At 46.2% G+C, this 21,132-nt stretch overlaps 1 long non-coding RNA gene across 3 annotated transcripts in view; it reads left to right on the top strand.

The window, feature by feature from the left end:
* LOC143821910 (uncharacterized) overlaps window positions 1-16,400 on the top strand; it is a 30,513-nt gene extending 14,113 nt beyond the window's left edge. For all 3 annotated transcript variants that reach the window (XR_013225963.1, XR_013225962.1, XR_013225964.1), the window contains exons 3-4: window positions 10,452-10,580; window positions 16,149-16,400. This is a non-coding gene — a long non-coding RNA (uncharacterized LOC143821910). The remainder of the gene's footprint in view (window positions 1-10,451; window positions 10,581-16,148) is intronic.
* Window positions 16,401-21,132: the final 4,732 nt, after the last annotated feature.

The raw sequence follows: 21,132 nt of genomic DNA, 5'->3' as shown, positions 1-21,132 counted from the left end.
CCGAGTCAGGTCTAACCCTTGGGGTGACGCCCTCTAGTGTTTTCATGGCAGACTCAATACGAGGTGGTTTGCCAGTGCCTTCCCCAGTCATTACCGCTTACCCCCCAGCAAGCTGGGTACTCATTTGACCGACCTCGGAAGGATGGAAGGCTGAGTCAACCTTGAGCCGGCTGCTGGGATCGAACTCCCAACCTCATGGGCAGACAGTTCCAGACAGCATATCGCTGCCTTACCACTCTGCGCCACAAGAGGCTCATAAGTACTTATAAGTACTTAAAAAGTACTTATGATAGGCCTAAGTCCTGGGCATTTGCTGGAGTCAGGTCATAGAAGAGCAAAGATCTTGGTTTGCCAACCACTCATTGACGCTGAGTTACTGCTCTCCTTCCATTCCCATGCAGGGCTTTAAAATCATGGGTAAGAATCTCTGCTGCTCCCTATTTATCAACCATCACTTCTCCAAATTTCACTGGGCCTTCTCCAGAGCCTGCTTTGATGTTTTCCCATGATTCTTACTCACTGGAAGATTCCATCACTAGTCACAAGAAGCACATTTATGCCCCTGTAGTGCTAATGAAATTGTGACTTTTTCTTACATTTTACTTTATTGTGAATCAGGGATCATCTAATATTGCTCCTGTTGACATTGCGTTTTGGACTTTTCAGTTATTCTAATTGCCCTAATTAGTTACCTTCTTAATTGATCAGTTACCTTCTTAATTGAAGATAAAGTTTCCAACATCTCACATTCAGTGACAAAGTTTTATTGCTCTATGGTGAATGTTCATTAATATTATGCTTTTTTCTTCTGCTTGATATCTATCTAATCTGGTTTTGTTTATTGCTGGTCAGTTGACTGAATACAGTATGATGATGCCACTGAAGGCCCTGACAGTGACTTAAAACAATAGAAAGCAGTTAAAAATAGTTGCAAGATAATCAGGATACAAAATGTCTTCATAATGATAAATCTATGTCCGGGCGAGGATGGAGAGTTAGGGACCAACGGATACGAACGCGGGGAGGGAGGCTGTAGAGAGGCGCCCGGACTTCAAACCTGGAATGAGGACGCTAAGCGCAAGGGACTTATAGCAGCCAAACCGGTCCTCGCGTTGAGTGCCCGGCCAGCCTGGGAAGGGGGCGGAGGAAAAGGGAGTTGTGATCAGTGGCACCTCCCTACTCGCTCACCCCAAGGAAGGGCCCGCCCGAGAAGTCGCCGGCGCTGGAACCTAGAAAGAAACGCTTACCTGAAAGTCGAAAGTAACTTCCGGACGCCGACGAGCGACTAGGACGGAAGGGCGGCGGCGGCAAGACGGGTTATGTAGGGGGGCGGGGTCCAAGGCGGGAAATATAAGGTGGGGAATACACCGGGGTGGGGGTTGGTGTGGATGAGAGAAAAGGTCGTTGCGAGTGTACGGGGAGGAGAGAATAAAAGACGGTGTTTGGAAAAATCCAGCAGACTTTGTGATTCTTGGGCGGAAGAAGAGGGGACGCCACGGCTGAGAAGGGTGAACCTCGCGGAGGGGCCGGGAAAAGCCCCACAATCTATAGCAGCAGCACAGGAACAAAATGTGAGCTCAAAATCTACAGAATAGTATGGTGACTGTTTTACCATTTCCCTCCAAATTCCAGTGGAACAAACAGATCTCTCTTGGGGGAGAGTTGTTAATACCGACGCCACCATACTATTAGGTGGATAGGGAACTGGTTAGAGAACCGCACTCAAAGAGTTGTTGTCAATGGTGTTTCATCAGATTGGAGAGAGGTGAGTAGCGGGGTACCTCAGGGCTCGGTGCTCGGCCCGGTACTTTTTAACATATTTATTAATGATCTAGATGAGGGGGTGGAGGGACTACTCATCAAGTATGCAGATGACACCAAATTGGGAGGACTGGCAAATACTCCGGAAGATAGAGACAGAGTTCAACAAGATCTGAACACAATGGCTGCAGAGGAGAGGACAAGCAGTAATGGGTTTAAAGTACAAGTACAACAATATAGGCTAGATATCAGGAAAAAAAATTCACAGTCAGAATAGTTCAGCAGTGGAATAGGCTATCTAAGGAGGTGGTGAGCTCCCCCTCACTGGCAGTCTTCAAGCAAAGGTTGGATGCACACTTTTCTTGGATGCTTTAGGATGCTTTGGGCTGATCCTACGTTGAGCAGGAGGTTGGACTAGATGGCCTGTATGGCCCCTTCCAACTCTATGATTCTATGATTCTGATATTTAACCACTCCTGCGGTTATATAATAAAGCCCTAAGGGCTGTTGGGGAGGAGTTAGGCGGGCTCTGTCTGTGATAAAAACTCAGAGGGGCGAATCAAGAACCGTGAAGCGGCTCCTGATTCGCCCCTCCAAATGCCACTCAAGGGCCAAGCGGCCAATGGGGAGGCATGCGAAGCCCCTTCCAATTGGCCCCTCACCAGGACAGACCAAAATTCCATTCACCCAGCCCAGTTTGACTGCCAGTCTGCTCCTGACCACTGCAGGGAGAGGAGGTCAGTAGGGCTGCCAAGGGAGATGGGAACAGAGGCTGCGCCAGCCCTTTTCGCCCCAAGGCTGTCCTAACTGTCCTATCCAACTGCAAATTGCCTCAGATCCCTGACAGAGCTGGCAGAAGCCCCCCCCCCCTTTCCCGCCTGCTGCAAAGGAGCCTCTGACAGGCCCTGACTGAGGGGAGGGAAGCATTTTCCTTCAAAGAGCAACACAGCAGAGCCTGAGGGCCTTCCTTTTGAGGGGGGGACTTTCCCCTTCTGCCACACAGTTGCCTGACAGGGAGGCCACAGAAAAGCCCCTTCTCACAAAATACTGCTCTGCCTGGAGGTTAGACACAGCCAAGCTATGTGTCTTTCTTCTTTGCAACTCGCTGCAGATTTGAGGCCACTGCACAGCATTATTCTGCAGAGGAAACTGGCTCTTTTGTCTCCTGTTTCATCTGCACAACAAACCTGTGCAGTAGGCCTCAAGTCTTTAAATTCAACAACAACCTGTGTGGGAGGCCTTAAATGTTTCTTCTCTACTTCAACCCTGTCCAAAGTAGCCCTTTCTGCCTGGGGAGCTGATCTTTATACTCTGCAGGTGAGCTGTAATTCCAAGAGCTCTCCAGGCCCCACCTGTAGGTTGGCTACCCCTGGGTTGGAAATATTCCTGGAGGTTTGGAGGTGGGACTTCAAAATCATACAATGCCTCAGAGTCTAGCCTTCAAATGAGCCATTTTTGCCTGCAGTTGGTAGGGTGTGGTGCAGGGGTGTCCCTCCTGGCCTATGGGTTATGGCCAGCACTTACCAGCAACTGTTTGTATTCTGTGGCGCAGACAGGCAGACCAGCATCAGTCCTGTGAGTCTGGAAAATGCAGGAAGATCTAAATAAATATTTACAGCCTGAAACTGTAAATAGAGAACAAGTAAATGTCTGGAGACACATGGTAACTGAATGACTTATTGGCCTGGCAAATAACCTTGGCCTGGCAAATAAAAAAACAGTATAAAAAAAACTTACTGTCAAGACTGCTGTGCACATAGAGTCTTCCTCTAGTGCTTGTTGTATTCTTGGCTACAACGGGCTTTGCCCCTAGTATTAACATAAGAGCACAAGCTAAATGCAAACAAAGTGTAGAAGAACAATAAAAATTCTTAAGCTTGAATTTTTAATTAAAACGTTACTTTAATTAAAAGGTTACATACAAGAGATTTTGGTCTTGTTTGGCATCCAAAGTGGAGCAGGGATGTTAGGGGAAGCCTCCGCCACCCGCACACATACACACACACCCCGAGCAGGGCCGGTCGGTTTGGGACAGGCCAAGGAGCCAATCAGGAGCTGCGAGCTTCGGGGCTCCTGATTGGCCCCTTCAAGTTTTTATCCCAGACTCGTCCCGCCCCTTTCTCCTCCCACATACGCCTTACTCTTTTATTCTTACCACTCCCACGGAGCGGTTTACAGATATAGACAAGAAGCATACTCTGCTTAAGAACCATTCTTCTGAAAAAGGCTAATCTATGCAGCACTGTTGCCAGTGAATTGTCCAGCTTCCATGAAGAGCAGACCTGTGGAGAGGCTACAGTGGACCTCCTAAGTCCCTTGGCATTGCTCTGGACAGGACCTTCAGCTATAAAGACCATCTTACCCACGTAGCAGCAAAAATACACACGCAACAATGTTCTCGAAAAATGATGTGGTACAATTTGGAATATGTCTGCTACAGCACCTAGATGCTCAGCTATAGGGTTGGTGAATAGACTGATATGATGCTTCAGTGTGGCTCAACAGGACCCAAGTCCACAAACTTGATGTCCAACTCAATGCAACAATGAGAACCATAAGCAGACATTAACCGACCTTTTGGCTACCTATGCTGTGCCATGTTGCTCCCTGAAATCCCCGAAGACAAAATTTATTTATTTATTTATTTATTTGAAATGCTCTTCTTCGTGAATATGGAAAGGTTGCCCATCCACATAGACATAGCTGACTAAAGGTTTGCACAAATTCTGTAATCACAAAATTTCAGTCTAGGGAATGGTTGTGAACATAGATGAGATCTGAAGAAGGTTGTGTAGTGACATGTACCATCTGTGGAATGTTTGTCTTTTTACCCCAGGGGGACAATTTTTACAAATGTGGCAAGTGCAAATTAGTGGCTCTGCTGGAAGAGAAGGTCCGGGGATTAGAGAAATGATTGCTAACACTGCAGGAGGAGGGAAATCTATCAAAACAAAATCAGGGGCACCTAATACAGGAGGGTAATAATTAGAAAAATGTTACACATAGGAGTAGAAGAATAAGGAGAAGGTCTTACCCACTGATGCTCAGCCATCAGTTCCAAGGTCTGCCTGAAGAGGTTGATTCAGGAACCCAGGAGCATGTGCTGGGAACCCCATGAAGAACAAGCCCCAATGCAGACCAGGAAAAAAGTCACAGTTCCCCACAGGTGAGACTTCTAGGTCTTCTCCCCCACTGACCCACAAGGCTCAGGAATGAAAGGACGCTCAGTTGTGGAAGTAACTGGTGGCGAAAAGACAGTCCGATGCTGTAAAGATTTTTATTCCTTAGGAACCTGGAATGTCAGATCCATGAATCAAGGCAAGTTGGATGTGGTTAAACAAGAGATGACAAGACAGGAATGGGTGAATTTAATTCAGATGACCATCAGGTATACTACTGTGGACAAGAATCTCGCAGACGAAATGGAGTAGCCTTCATAATCAATAAGAGAGTAGGAAAAGCAGTCTTGGGATACAATCCCCAAAATGATAGAATGATCTCAGTTCGAATCCAAGGCAAACCATTCAACATCACAGTAATCCAGGTCTATGCCCCAACCACTGCTGCTGAAGAGGATGAAGTTGACCAGTTCTATGAAGCCCTACAACACCTTCTAGAAGCAACGCCAAAAAATGATGTGCTTATCATCATGGGGGATTGGAATGCTAAAGTAGGAAGCCAAAAGATAAGTGGGTTACAGGCAAGTTTGGCCTTGGAGTACAAAATGAAGCAGGGCACAGGCTGGTAGAATTTTGTCAAGAGAATACAATGGTCATAGCAAACACTCTTTTCCAACAACCCAAGAGATGACTCTACACATGGACATCACCAGATAGTCAACACAGAAATCAGATTGACTATGTGCTCTGCAGCCAAAGATGGAGAAGTTCTATACAGCCAATAAAACCAAGACCAGGAGCTGATTGTGGTTCAGATCATCAGCTTCTTCTTGCAAAATTTAGGCTTAAATTGAAGAAAGTAGGGAAAAGAGGCCACTCAGGTATGAACTAAATCATATCCCCGACGAATATACAGTAGAGGTGACAAATAGATTTAAGGAATTAGATCTGATAGAGTGCCTGAAGAACTATGGACGGAGGTTCGCAACATTGTACAAGAGGTAGCAACTAAAACCATCCCAAAGAAAAAGAAATGCAAGAAATCAAAATGGCTGTCTGAGGAAGCTTTACAAATAGCTGAGGAGAGAAGGGAAGTGAAAGGCAAGGGAGAAAGAGAAAGATACACCCAATTGAATGCAGAATTCTAGAGAAAAGCTAGAAGAGATAAGAATACCTTCTTAAATGAACAGTGCAAACAAATAGAAGAAAACAATAGAATGGGGAGGACCAGAGATCTTTTCAAGAAATTGGAGATATGCAGAGAATGTTTCATGCAAAGATGGGCATGATAAGGGACTGAGTCCCATGGGCAGAAAGACTTCAAGAGATAGGAGTCCAAGAGGACTGGGAGTTTCTTAAAAGTGAAATACTGAAGGCTCAGTCACAAACAATTCCCTTGAGAAGAAAAGATGGAAGGAGCGTAAGGAAGCCAAGTTGGCTCCATAAGCAGTTGTCAAAAGATTTGAGGAATAAAAAAGAATCATTTAGGAAATGGAAGGAAGTCCTTATTACCAAGGATGTATAAACAAATTACCAATAATTGTAGGGGGAGTGTTAGAAAAGCTAAAGCTCAATATGAGCTTAGGCTAGCAAGAAATGTTAAACATAACAAAAAAGGCTTCTTTAGTTATATTTCAAGCAAGAAAAAGAATAGGGACACCATAGGACCACTGCGAGGACAAGAAAGTGAAATTATAACAGATGATGAATAGAGCTCTGAATTGCTTAATTCCTATTTCTCCTCGGTCTTCTCTTGTGAGGGAAATAGTGATGAATGTCTCAAAAACGTAACACAATACGGGGGACGGGAATGGTGGCCTAGGATCACTGTTGGAACAGTCCACAAACACCTAGTTTCTTTAAATGAAACAAAGTCTTCTGGGCCAGATGAACTGCCTCCAAGGGTACTAAAAGAACTTGCAGATGTCATCTCTGCAAGTTGTCAACAAAAATTTAGTTTCTCTAAATGAAACAAAGTCTTCCGGGCCAGATAAACTCCATCCAAGGAATCATAAAATCATAAAGTTGGAAGAGGCCACACAGGCCATCTAGTCCAACTCCCCCCCCCCCCGCTCTATGCAGGATCAGCCCTAAGCATCCTAAAGCATCCAAGAAAAGTGTGTATCCAACCTTTGTTTGAAGACTGCCAGTGAAACAGAAACAGCATCCTGCCCTCCTCCAAGTGACAGCCTTTTAAATACTTAATGAGGGCTATCATGTCCCCTCTCAACCTCCTTTTCTCCAGCGGTACTAAAAGAACTTGCAGATGCCATCTCTGAACCTCTGTCCATTATTTTTGACACTTCTTGGAGAACAGGTGAGGTGCCAGACGATTGGCACCTCAAATATTGTCCCCATCTTCAAGTGGTATTTTCTGCCATGTTGGGTATTTTTATAGTCTTTTAGCGGGGGTTTTAACAGGGATTTTAAGACTACTGTTACCTGCCATGAGCCTGTAGGGAGTGGCGGGAAATAATTCAAATAATAATAATAATAATAATAATAATAATAATAATAATAATAATAATAATAAATTAAAATTAAAGAAAGGGGGAAAGGAGGATTCGGGCAATTATCGACCCATCAGCTTGACATCTGTAGCTGGCCAAATTTTGGAACACATAATCAAACACTCGGTCCTTGAGCAGCTGGAACTGAGAGTTGTGATTTCTAAGACTCAGCACTGGTTTCTCAAGAACAAGTCATGTCAGACCAACCTTATCTCTTTTTTTGAGAAAGTGACTACCTTCCTGGATCAGGGGAATGCCATGGACATAGTTTATCTGGATTTCAGTAAAGCTTTTGATAAGGTTCCACATGTTATTCTTGTTCACAAGTTGGTAAAATGTGGTATGGATCCTAATTCTGTCAGGTGGATCAATAACTAGTTGACAAATCGTACCCAGAGGGTACATGTTAATGGTTCAGCATCTTCTTGGAAAAGAGTGACAAGTGGAGTTCCCCAAGGATCTGTCCTGGGGCCTGTGTTGTTCAACATATTTATAAATGATTTGGATGAGGGATTAGAGGGGATGCTTATTAAATTTGCAGACGATACTAAACTGGGAGGGGTAACAAACACAACTGAAGACAGCAACAGAATACAGGATGATCTTGATAGGCTCAAGAAGTGGGCTAAACTGAATAAAAGGAAGTTCAGTAGGGACAAATGTAAAGTTCTGCATTTAGGTACGAAAAACCAAATACACCAATATAAGATGGGGGAGAATTGTCTTGGCAGTAGTGTGTGCGAAAAGGATCTAGGAGTCTTAGTAATAGGCCATACATTGAACATGAGTCAGCAGTGTGACTCAGTGGCTAAGAAGGCAAATGGGATTTTGGGCTGTATCAAATGGAGTATCGTGTCCAGATCACGGGAGGTGATGATACCGCTGTACTCTGCTCTGGTTCGGCCTCACTTGGAGTCCTGTGTTCAGTTTTGGGCACCCCAATTGAAGAGGGATGTTGACTAACTGGAATGTGTCCAGAGGAGGGTAACAAAGATGGTGAGGGGTTTGGAGACCAAGACATATGAAGAAAGGTTGGGGGAGCTTGGTCTGTTTAACCTAGAGATGAGATGACTGAGAGGGGATCTGATAACCATCTTCAAGTATTTAAAAGGGTGCCATATGGAGGATGGAGCAGAATTGTTCTCTCTTGCCCCAGAGGGACAGACCAGAACGAATGGGATGAAATTAATTCAAAAGAAATTCCATCTAAACATCCGGAAGAAGTTCCTGACAGCGGTTTCTCGGGAACAGACTTCCTCGGGAGGTGATGGGTTCTCCATCTTTCAACATTTTTAAACAGAGGCTAGATAGCCATCTGAGAGGCTGATTCTGTGCAGGGAAAAGGATGGCAGGTTACAGTGGATGAGCGATAGGGATGTGAGTATCCTGCTTAGTGCAGGGGTTGGACTAGATGACCCATAAGGTCCCTTCCAACTCTATGATTCTATGATCCGTAACCTGAAAACACTAACAAGAAGCCTGCAGGATTCGAGTTGCCGTTTAAAGTGTGGACGATGGCTAATAGGATATGAACAGACGTTTTATTTAAAGGGGCAAAATACCAGTTGTAATTCTAGCATCTATATGGACCCTTGCCGCCCATAAGGCATCTGATTCCCCCTGAAGGATTTGTTGAACGAATTCCTTTTTTCAACTGTTTAGAGACTCTTTAAAAAATGGAAAGGATACATCCATCTTCTATGGAGAGAAGTGAAGGGATTTTTTCCAACTGTCTAGAGATTATTTAGCATTGTGATATTGATGTTCCATCTGTCGAAAGATTTAAAGATCACCATGTAGTGTATTCAAGTAGCGAGCATTTTTCATTGTCGCATTAGTGACAGTAGAGTTTGTAGTCAGCTGCAAGAGATTTATCTTTCCTTGTATTGATTGTGCATTTGGCTGTGTCTTTTGCAGATGCTTGGCTACCCTGAACATGCAGCATAACCGGTGGGCAGAGTATTTAGGAGGGGACTAGGATGTTGCAAAGAAGCCTTATTTGCTATTCTTCTCTCTCTCTTTGTGTGTGATTGTGTGTGTTCCACCAAACTATTGTCCGGGCTTTCTCAACCAGGGTTTCTTGACAGCCCTGGAAGGGTTTCTCAAATGAGAATTAATTAATTATATATGAATATTGTAAATGTGTTAAACGTTTATCGGGTGATATGACCATATATGGGCATGTTGGCCTCCCCCCCCCCAAAAAAAGGCCACTGATGGGCCTGAAGGGGTTGGGAAGGAGAGGGGCCCAGTGGAGCTGTTCACAGCTCTGTTTCCCAGCCACATCGAAGCCTGAGAAATGTTTCAAGTGTTTCTCAACAGTAACAAAACTGCGAAAGGCGGCTCTTGTCTGTGATCAGCTGTAATCCCAGGAGACCTCCAGGCCCTCGTTGGAAGTTATATAACTGGGGACTACAGCGTTTAGAAACAAGGCTAGAAACAAGAGTATACTGTGCAACAGGCAAACATAAATGGGTATGCATACAATTGTAGAGTTCACAAAGTAATTGTAGAGTTCACAAAGGAAATGTATTGCTTGTGCAGGAATTGTACAATTCTCAAAGCAGTCAGAAAAGAAGACATTTTGAGGCAAAATGGATCTTTTTCAATTTGCAATATTTATGTTTCAAAAGAACCTCAACAGGTGATCACACATTCAATTCAGGTGTATTTAATATCACCACGACTCAGTCTACTGTGTCCACATAGCTCTGAGTGTTGTATCAAGTTGTTGGGGAGTTGTGATATTAAATACACGTTGGGTCAAAACTTTGTCTCATCCTTTGTCTCATAGAGCAATACTCTATTGGATACAATGGACCTTGCCATTTAAAAAAGAATATCCCTTACTTCGGGATGCTAACATTACAGTCAGTCTGTCTGTTCCGTTCCTCACCTGAGCTTTCCAAAGCAGACATCCCCAAAACTTACAGTTTTGTAAAAAAATGATGTTGTAAAAAATGATCTCTCTCTCTCTCTCTCTCTCTCTCTCTCTCTCTCTCTCTCTCTCTCTCTCTCTCTCTCTCTCTCTCTCTCTCTCTTTCTGACCTCATTGCTTCAGTCCATATTTCAGAAAAGAAAAAGATACTTTTGCACACCATTGCTTTATGGGTTCTTTATTCAGCAGCTGTGGTTAAACTGGATGCAGAGATTCCTCAACTCATCTTGGAGCTCCAGCGCCTTCCTGGAGGTACCTCAAAGATCCAGTGTCCTGCAGTGGTTATAGGGTTGGACTGGGACCTGGGAGGCCTGTGCTCAGATCCTGAATCTGCTGTGGGTGACGATGGGCCAGTCACGTGCTCCCCATAGGGCGGCTATATAGATACAACAAAGGGGAGGAAAATGTAAGCCTCTTTGGGTTCCAGAGGGGGAGAAGGGCAGGGTGATAATAAGAAATAAATCACTGCCTTACCAAAAAAGTTCCTAGTTCTCTCTTCTGCTCCAGACTGAGAGGCAGTTGCCAGACTCTCCTAAAGCACCTCCCGTCTTCTCACCCCACTAGCACCCTCTTCAGGTTGCTGCTTTCCATCATAGTACCAAGACTGACCAGAAGCATCATCAATGTCCTGAGATTGTTTTCCCTGAATGAGTTCCTGGTAGGAGGGACATGAGGCTTTGCTTTGACCGAGGTCACCTCAGTATTCTGCCCACTGCCGGGTACAGGACCGTGCAGCTACCAGCTGCATATCTACAGGCATCAAGACCATCCCTGTCCCAAATACACGTACAAAAAGGAATGCAGGATCTACAAGAAGATAAAGTGTGCCATATTTTGATCCCTTTATTTTCAAAGAGCCAGCTTGGTGCAATGGTCAAGAGTAGTGGTTTCTAATCTGGCAAGCCGGGTTTGATTCCCCACTCCTCGCCAACATGCAGCCAGCTGTGTGATCTGGGGCTAGTCTCAGCCCTGATAAAGCTGTTCTGACTGAGCAGGAATATCAGGGCTCTCTCACCCTCACCTCCCTCACAGGGTGTCTGTTGTGGGGAGAGGAAAGGGAAGGCAAATGTAAGCCACTTGGAAACTCCTTCGGGTAGTGAAAAGTGGCATGTAAGAATCAATTCTTCTTCAGTAATATCAGGGCTCTCTCAGCCTTATCCACCTCACAGGGTGACTGTTGTGGGGACCTAATAGGAATCACAGAAACTTGGTGGGATAATACTCACAATTGGAATACTAAAATCGAGGGGTTCGATCTATTCAGAAGGGACAGACAAGAAAAGAAGGGGGGAGGTGTAGCAATATATGTTAGGAATCTTTATACTTGTGAAGAAATACAGGTACCTGAGCATGAAAGTTCAGTTGAGTGTATTTGGGTAAATTTAAAAGGAGTAGGAAATGAGAGGGGTATTATTGTGGGGGTCTGCTATAGACCACCAAGCCAGTCAGAAGACTTGAATGAGATACTGCTAGACCAAATTACACAATTTTCAAAAAAGGGGGAAATAGTGGTCATGGGTGACTTCAATTATCCAGATATCTGTTGGAAGACCAATTCTGCTAAAAATGCAAACTCAGTTAAATTCTTAACTTGTCTTGCCGACAGCTTCATTTCCCAGAAAGTAGAGAGGGGAATCAGGGGTCTGCTATTTTAGACTTGATTCTCATCAATAGGGACGAACTGGTAGATGAGGTGGAAGTAGTGGGCACACTTAGTAGCAGTGACCATGTGCTTTTGGAATTTTCAATCGTGGGAAAGGGAAAACTTTTACGTAGTCAGACATATAGACTGGACTTCAGGAAACCAGATTTTAACAGTCTTAAAGGTATGTTGCGTAGAGTCCCATGGGCAGAAAGACTTAAAGAGTTGGGAGTCCAAGAGGGCTGGGAGTTTCTTAAAAGTGAAATACTGAAGGCTCAATCACAAACAATTCCCTCCAGAAGAAAAGATGGAAGGAGCCTAAGGAAGCCAAGTTGGTTCCATAAACAGTTGTCAAAAGATTTGAGGAATAAAAAAGAATAATTTAGGATAGCGATCCCCAACCTGTGGGCCGCAGACCACATGTAGTCCTTCGACTAATTGGAGGTGGGCCCCGAAGGACGCCTCCCCCCCCCGGCCCTTTACTTCATCCCCCCCCCAGCCCTTTACAACACACTTCATTGTTGTGGCGTGTCTGTATCTTATTTTGAAGGGATGTTTAAACATTACCATAGCAATCAGAGAGCGCTAGGGCAGTGGTTGAGAGTAGAGGAGTAAACTACCCCCCCCACCAGGCCTCAGTAAAAGGCATTGAGTGGTCCCCGGTGAGTGATCCCCGGCGTTGAGTGGTCCCCGGTGATAAAAAGGTTGGGGATCACTGATTTAGGAAATGGAAGGAAGGCTTTATTACCAAGGATGTATAAACAAATAACCAATAATTGTAGGGGGAGTGTTAGAAAAGCTAAAGCTCAATATAAGCTTAGGCTAGCAAGAAATGCTAAACATAACAAAAAAGGCTTCTTTAGTTATATTTCAAGCAAGAAAAAGAATTGGGACACCATAGGACCACTGCGAGGACAAGAAAGTGAAATTATATCAGATGATGAAGAGAGGGCTGAACTGCTTAACTCCCATTTCTCCTTGGTCTTCTCTTGTGAGGGAAATAGTGATCAATGTGGCAAAAACATAACACAACGTGGGGGACAGGAATGGTGGCCTAGGATCACTGTTGGAACGGTCCACAAACACCTAGTTTCTTTAAATGAAACAAAGTCTTCTGGGCCAGATGAACTGCATCCAAGGGTACTAAAAGAACTTGCAGATGTCATCTCTGAACTAGGGTTGTGCATCGAGGCCCCGATTCGGACCGTTTCGGATCTGAATCGGGCCGATTCGGACCATTTCGGATCCGAAATGGCCCGATTCGGACCGATTCGGATCCGAATCGGCTGATTCGGACCAGTCCGAATCGATTCGGGGCCCAATGCAAGTCAATGGAGGCCATTGACTTGCATTGAAAGGCTCCGAATCGATTCGGAGCTGTCCGAGCCGATTCGGGGCCAATGCAAGTCAGTGGAGGCCATTGACTTGCATTGGAGCCTCCCGAATCGTTTCGGACATTTCAGGGCCAATGCAAGTCAATGTCTCCATTGACTTGCATTGGAAAGCCGTCCCCCGCCTTCCCCGGGGGCTGGGAGGGAGGGGGTCAAGTTGCACCCCTGAAACTTCTTGGGGATCTCGGGGAGGGTCTTCCCTGAGTCCCCTGAAAGTTTCAAGAAGATTGGACCAAGGGGTCCAATGCTACGGGCTCCCAAAGAGGGTGCCCCTATCCGCTCCATTGGCTACAATGGAGCGTCAGGTTCTCTTGGCTGAACATGTTTCTCCATAGACTTCTATGGGGAATGTTCCTTGGGAGCCCCCAGGATGGGACCCCCTGGTGAAATCTTCCTGAAACTTGCAGGGGATGGAGGGAAGACCCCCCCCCCCCAGAGATCCCCTGCAAGTTTCATGAAGATTGGACCAAGGGGTCCCCATCATATGGGCTCCCAGAAGCGTGAGAAAAAAATGATTTCAGCAGGTAAATTGCCAATTTCCTTGTTCTGTAATCATTTTTTTCCATAGGATGAGGTCGGAGTGGTGGAAGGTCGACCCAAAACTAGCCCCCCACCAAAAAAACACCTACACACCTATCAAACAACCAGCTGCCACCCAGGGCACGAAGCCCAAAGGTGGCAACTGAGGAAACCTGTAGAAAAAAAACCAAAACAACCAACCCCCCCCAAAAAAAAAAACAACCAGAAACAAGGCAACTTTAAAATACAAGCCCCAACCCCCAACCCCAAAATACTTTTACAAAAAACAAAACAGCAAACAGTTATCAACACAATGAAAACAGCAAACACAATTCCCCAACCCCCCCAGGCCCCCACCCACAGAAACCCAAAGGCAAAAAACTTTTGAAAAGAGGAGAGAGAGAGAGGGAGAAGAGGGAGGGGAAAATAGAGAAAAATAGAAAAGCAGAAGAAAAAAAAACCTTAAAACAAACTATTGCTGTCTTCTCCAGCGCAGTCCACAGCCAGGTCCAGAAGTCCACCCCAGTCAGGACAGGAGAGGAGGCAGGCAGGCAGGCAGGCTGCTCGACCAAGCAGGAGCTTAGGAGCAGCACACAGTCAGCCAGCCAGCCAGAGCTCAAAGTGTGCTCCAGCAAGCAGCCCCTTGCTTTAAGTAGCCTCCTCCCGGGCAGGCTACAAAGCAAGGGGATTTAAAAATAAAAAGTCTTCTGTGAGTGGCCAGAATGCCTGAGCTGAAAAGCTACAGGCATTCTGGTTGGCCACTCACTCCCCCCCCTCCCCCCGCCGCCATTTTAGGCAGCAAAAAAATACAGTAAAAAAAAAAAAAACAGCCAGACGCAGAGAGGCTTCAGGCAACGGCTGCCTGAAGCCTACGACTCAGGCCGAATCGCCGAATCTCGGCGATTCGGACCGCTAGGGGGAGCCAGAGGTCCGATTCGGACCGTTTCTGGTTCGGAAATGCCCGAATCGGCCCAGATCGGCCGATTCGGGCGTTTCTAAATCCGAATCGCCCATCCTTACTCTGAACCTCTGTCCATTCTTTTTGACACTTCTTGGAGAACAGGGTGTAAACTGCATGGAGCTTTTATTCCAACCCCAGATCGATTCAGTCCCTGCCCTCTACACAGAATGCGATTTCCATTTGGATTTGGGGCGATTTAAATTTTCCTTCCGCAGCAAGAAGGATTGATCCAGAGTGACCCTACCTTTATAGTGCGATATAGTGCTTTTAATGCTCAATATCCGGATTGGGAAACCAAGCTCCGTGGTAGAGAACCTCTGATAGGCCACACCTGGTCATCTGACAAGCTTGCCTTAAAGGAGAAGCCCCTAATTTCTCTCAACTTCTGTCGGTCCTGCATATTTTCTCCCTTCTCTGCCTTTTTCGATCTTCTCCCCCTCCTCTCCAAGAAAAGAAAGAGGCTCCCTGCTTGGCTCTTCTTCCTGCCCCCCTTCAAGAAAAGAAAGAGGCTTGACTCCCCCCCCCCATTCTGAACTACCCTAATCACGTGCAGAAGACTTTCCTGTTACAATGGGGAATAGGGGGGAGAGGAAGACCAGCGTTCAAAGCGATCTGAATTCAACAGGATTGACAATGGAATAAAGAAAGTAAGTGCAGACTCTGCCCAGGTGAGGTGCCAGATGACTGGAGGCGGTGTCCTGGGAAAGGGAAAGAGGATTGTAAGCCACTTTTAGACTCCTTCGGGTAGAGAAAAGTGGCATGTAAGAACCAACTCTTCTTTTTCAGTAATATCAGGGCTCTCTCAGCCTCTCACCTCCCTCACAGGGTGTCTGCTGTGGGGAGAGGAAGGCGAGTGTAAGCCACTTGGAGACTCCTTTGGGTAGGGAAAAGCGGCATATAAGAACCAACTTCTTCAGTGATCTCAGGGCTCTCTCAGCCTCCCCTCCCTCACAGGGTATCTGTTGTGGGGAGAGGAAAGGGAAGACAACTGGAAGCCACTTTGAGACTTCTCCAGATAGAGAAAAGCGGCATATAAGAACCAACTCTTCTTCTTCATAGGAATACAGCAGTTCTTTGCATGGATATTACCTTCCTACCAAGATAAATGTCAGCATTTTATGTTAACCTGGATAGACGTTGTCTTCCCTGTTTTTCCTTTTGTCAACCTTGTAGAATGCTTTCTACTCCTTGGATGTTTGTAGTGTCCTACTGCAATAGAACTTCTGCTGTCCAGAAAACTATAAGTCTCTTTTTCTGCTGCTCAAGAAGGAACACCATGTTTCATTGCCACATTTTGGATGTCACAGGTGATGAAGCGATGATACGAGCCGGCTTCTAAACCACTTCCGGGGACAGCCAGCGTCCACTGCATCTTCCTCCTTCAGCACAGGGATGCTTTTTCCTGAGCTCTCTTGAGCCACCACGGGGGCCTAGCCTTACACACAACCTCCTTCCTTGTGAATCAATGGAAAGCAGATTACTGCTGGAGAGAGCTGTCAGCTGTGTGTAGTAATGATGTGCAAGATCTTGGGCATAAAAATAGGGCTGTTGGAAGCACACTCCTGTTTTCGTATTTGAATTGTTCGAAGGTATCATGTACACATCATCACAGATCTTGCTGGGTTGCCTCCATTTCCCCATTAATCTCTCTTACACTTAACTCCCCTACTGAAAGCTCCCTACCAGAGCTCCTGTCTGTGATCTGGAGGTGTGATGTGTCCAACAAATCCACATGTAGCAAAAAGGGGGATTTTTCTAATATATTTTCCTTTCTGATTCCCCCCACTGCCCCACCTGGCCTAGAATTTAAAATACTATTTATCTTAATAGCAAATACTGAGCGTTAATTGCAGCCTGTAGCTGAATTGGAGCTTCCCCAGAAAACTACCCACTCTCCACCTCCTCCCTAGCAAGGCACCAAGCGGCGGCGCATTTACCCAGTCTTGTATAAGTGATGAGAGTGAGCTCATCGGAACATATCCTCACTGGCTACTCCAAAGCAAGCTGAAGTCTTCCCTGTTATTTATGACTGCTTCCTAAGTGACCCTTTGAGGAGCCAGACACGATTACCTTTCCTTAAATAATATCCTTGATTGCAGTCTTAAATGTAGAACATGAGTCTGGCTTTGCATTTTCACTGGCTTTGTATTGGCACTGTGTCCGGGCGGGACTGGAGCTATTGGGAACAAGGGAAGGAGAGAGAGACAAGAGACGGGCATAAGCCGCGAGTCACAGGTGGCTGAGAACGGGGACGGGGACAAAGACGGCCAGAAGGCTGATCGCTCAGAATGTTTGTGGCCATATCGAGGGAAAGGGGGCTGGAATAGTCCGCCCGGACTTAGACCGCTGAAAGAACAAGAAGAGGCCACTTACCTGATATCGACGACAGAAGGACAGCAACACGGAGAAGATTCCCGGACAGCCCGTGAGGAGTTGTCATGTAAACCTCCCCACTCGCATGCCCCAGGGAAGGGCCCGTCCAAGAAGACGCCGACGTTGGAACTTGCGGGAAAAAACTTACCTGTTGTAAGGAAGACGCTCCAGGACACCAGAGAACCGAGCGGGCCGGAAGGGCGGGGTCGGGGAAAAGGTTATGTAGGGGGGCGGAGGCTTAACGGGGATACAAGGCAGAGGGTTAGAGTGGGGGTTGGTTGGTATGGCGAAGGGAGAACGTGGCGGTTGTATGCAGTGAAGGTGGAATGAAGGAAGCTGCACGGAGAATCAAGTCTATGTCGTGTTTCCTAGCAGCCAGGGGTGCAGTCGCCACGGCCGCATGCATGACCGAAAACGCGCATGCACGGCACAAAGTGCCGTACATGCGTGTTTTCGGCCACACGTGGCGCATGTGCGCATGTGTGGCCCGGCAGCGCACGTGCATTGCGTGCGGCCGTGCATGCACAGCATGCATGGCCGGGCAATCGCCCTCCCTGCTGATGCCGGTCCCCAGCCTGAAAAAGATTATTTCTGGTATGAGCTTTCATGTGCATGCCCACTTCTTAAGACAATGACATGGAAATTACCAGACTACATATATAAGTAGAGAGTAAATTAGCAGTAAATCATGCAAATATCCAACAGCATCATACAAATATCCAACAAACAGGGGTAAGCTATGGCTGGCCAGTGAGATCCACCACATATTTTCCTGGTAATGGTTGCTAAAAGCAGCATGTGTATCGCTGTCAATGCTCCTATTCATTGGCTGCAGCTGCAGGATGAGGGTTGTCAAACTCCAGGTGAAGCCTGGAGATCTCCTGGAATTATAACTGGAGAAAATGGCAGCTTTGGAGGGTGAACTCTATGGCATAATACCTCCCATGGAGCCTGCCCTCTCCAGGCTCCACTCCCAAAATCTCTGGGAATTTCCCAGCTCAGAGCTGGCAAACCTATGTATGGGGGCTGGGAACCATGATGTTCTTGTCCTACGCTTGGGTGAGAGTCTGAGCCCACCAGATATGTAGTTAGACGCCCTTGACTTCCTTAAGGAGAATCCCGTCACCCTGGAGAGCCAACGTGGCTCAGTGGTTAAGAGCAGAGGACTCCGATCTGGAGAACCAGGTTTGATTCCCCACTCCTCCACCTGACGCCTGCCAGGTGACCTTGAGCTAGTCACAGCCTTTGCATTATTCTCTCACTCCATCGACCTCACAAGGATTGCTTCTTCCCCTGGGATTCGGTCTGATTTACTGCTTGTAGAATCATAGAATCGTAGAATCATAGAGTTGGAAGGGGCCATACAGGCCATCTAGTCCAACCCCCTGCTCAACGCAGGATCAGCCCTAAGAATCCTAAAGTATCCAAGAAAAGTGTGTATCCAACCTTTGCTTGAAGACTGCCAGTGAGGGGGAGCTCACCACCTCCTTAGGCAGCCTATTCCACTGCTGAATTACTCTGACTGTGAAAAACTTTTTCCTGATATCTAGCCTATATCATTGTACTTGTAGTATAAACCCATTACTGTGCATCCTTTCCTCTGTAGCCAATGGGAACAGCATCCTGCCCTCCTCCAAGTGACAACCTTTCAAATACTTAAAGAGGGCTATCATGTCCCCTCTCAACCTCCTTTTCTCCAGACTGAACGTTCCCAAGTCCCTCAACCTATCTTCATGAGGCTTGGTCCCTTGGCCCCAGATCATCTTCGTTGCTCTCCTCTGTACCCTTTCAATTTTATCTACGTTCTTCTTGAAGTGAGGCCTCCAGAACTGCACACAGTACTCCAGGTACTGCATCTTGTTCTCATTTGCCCATTTTTTCATTGTGTTCAGATCTCTGTCTCTCTTCTGGAGTATTTGCCAGTCCTCCCAATTTGGTGTCATCTGCAAACTTGATGAGTAGTCCTTCCACCCCCTCATCTAGATCATTAATAAATGTGTTAAAAAGTACCGGACTGAGCACCGAGCCCTGAGGTACCCCGCTACTTGCCTCCCTCCAGTCTGATGAAACACTCATTGAGTGCGGTTCTCTAACCAATTCCCTATCCACCTAACTATCTGAAAATCCAGATTGCAGTCCTTCAATTTATCCATCAGAACATCATGGGGAACCTTATCAAAAGCTTTACTAAAATCCAAGTAAACAAAATCAACCGAATTTCCATGATCCAGCAAACCTGTTACTTGGTCAAAAAAGGAAACCAGGTTGGTCTGGCAGGACCTGTTGGAGACAAATCCATGCTGACTTCCTTGGATCACCAAATTGTCCTCCAGATGTTTGCAGATCGCTCCCTTTAATATCTGCTCCATTATCTTTCCCACAACAGACCAACTCACTGGTCTGTAGTCTTACAAGGAGGCACTAGCCTCAACCATAAGCCTGGGGGAAGAGCTCCATATCGCAGTTCCTGCGGAAAGCTGGTAAATCCCGTAGGGCCCACAGCTCTTCCGGGAGTTCATTCCACCAGGTAGGGGCCAGGACTGAGAAAGCATCTCCAGTCCTTAAAGAGGTCTCGAAGATGATGGACAAAGGTTCTGCAAGTTCTCCAGAAAGTTCTTTGAGCACTCTCGGGTGCATTTCATCTGGCCCAGGGGATTTGAACTCATCCAGTGCAGCTAAATGCCTCTCGACATCCTCTCTGTCCATGTCAACCTGCCACCCAGACACTATCCCTTAGCTACGGCCATCTCTAGATGTGCCTAAACCAGGGGTAGTCAAACTGCGGCCCTCCAGATGTCCATGGACTACAATTCCCAGGAGCCCCCTGCCAGCATTTGCTGGCAGGGGGCTCCTGGGAATTGTAGTCCATGGACATCTGGAGGGCCGCAGTTTGACTACCCCTGGCCTAAACCCTTTGACCTGTGGGAAAAAACAGATGTAAAATAGGCGCTGAGCCTTTCTGCTTTCTCTGCATCTTCTGTTAGAGTTTGTCCATCCGCACCCAACAGAGGGGCCTATTGCCTCCTTTACTTTATGTTTGCTCCTCACAACTGAAAAATCTTTTCTTGTTACAATGAGCTTCCCTAGCTGATCTTAGCTCACTCTCGGCTTTGGCCTTTCTGATGATTGAACTTTCTGAAATATACAGGTAAGAACTAGACAAGAGCGAGCTTAACATCCCTGATAACCACAATGGGGTAGTCACTGAATTGGAGCCAGACATCCTGGTTTGTGAAGTCAAATGGGCCTTAGGAAATCTGAGCAACAATAAAGCTAGTGGAGGTGACAGCAATCTTAAAAGACGATGCAGTAAAAGTGCTACATTCAATATGCCAGCAAATTTAGAAAACTCAACAGTGGCCACAGGATTGGAAAAGGTCAGTTTACATTTCAATCTCAAAGAAGGGCAATGCCAAAGAATGTTCAAACTACCGCACCATTGCACTCATTTCTCATGCTAGCAAAGTTATGCTCAAAATCCTACAAGCTAGGCTCCAGCAATATGTGGACCGAGAACTTCCAGAAGTACAGGCAGGATTTCGAAGAGGCAGAGGAACTAGAGATCAAATTGCCAACCTACACTGGATCATGGAGAAAGCTAGGGAGTTCCAGAAGAACATCTGCTTCATTGACTATGCTAAAGCCTTTGATTGTGTGGAGCACAACAAATTGTGGCAAGTTCTTCAAGAGATGGTAATACCAGAGCATCTTATTTGTCTCTTGAGAAACTTATATCCAGGTCAAGAAGCAACAGTGAGAACCGGGCATGGAATCACTGATTGGTTCAAAATTGAGAAAGGAGTTCAGCAAGGTTATATACTGTCACCTTGCCTATTTAACTTACATGCAGATCACATCATGAGAAGGGCGGGGTTAGATGAGTCATTAATTGGTTTTAAGATTGTAGGGAGAAATATC

Source organism: Paroedura picta, chromosome 12 (genome assembly GCF_049243985.1).
Source record: "Paroedura picta isolate Pp20150507F chromosome 12, Ppicta_v3.0, whole genome shotgun sequence".
NCBI lineage: Eukaryota > Metazoa > Chordata > Lepidosauria > Squamata > Gekkonidae > Paroedura > Paroedura picta.
This window is presented reverse-complemented; position numbering and strand designations above follow the sequence as displayed.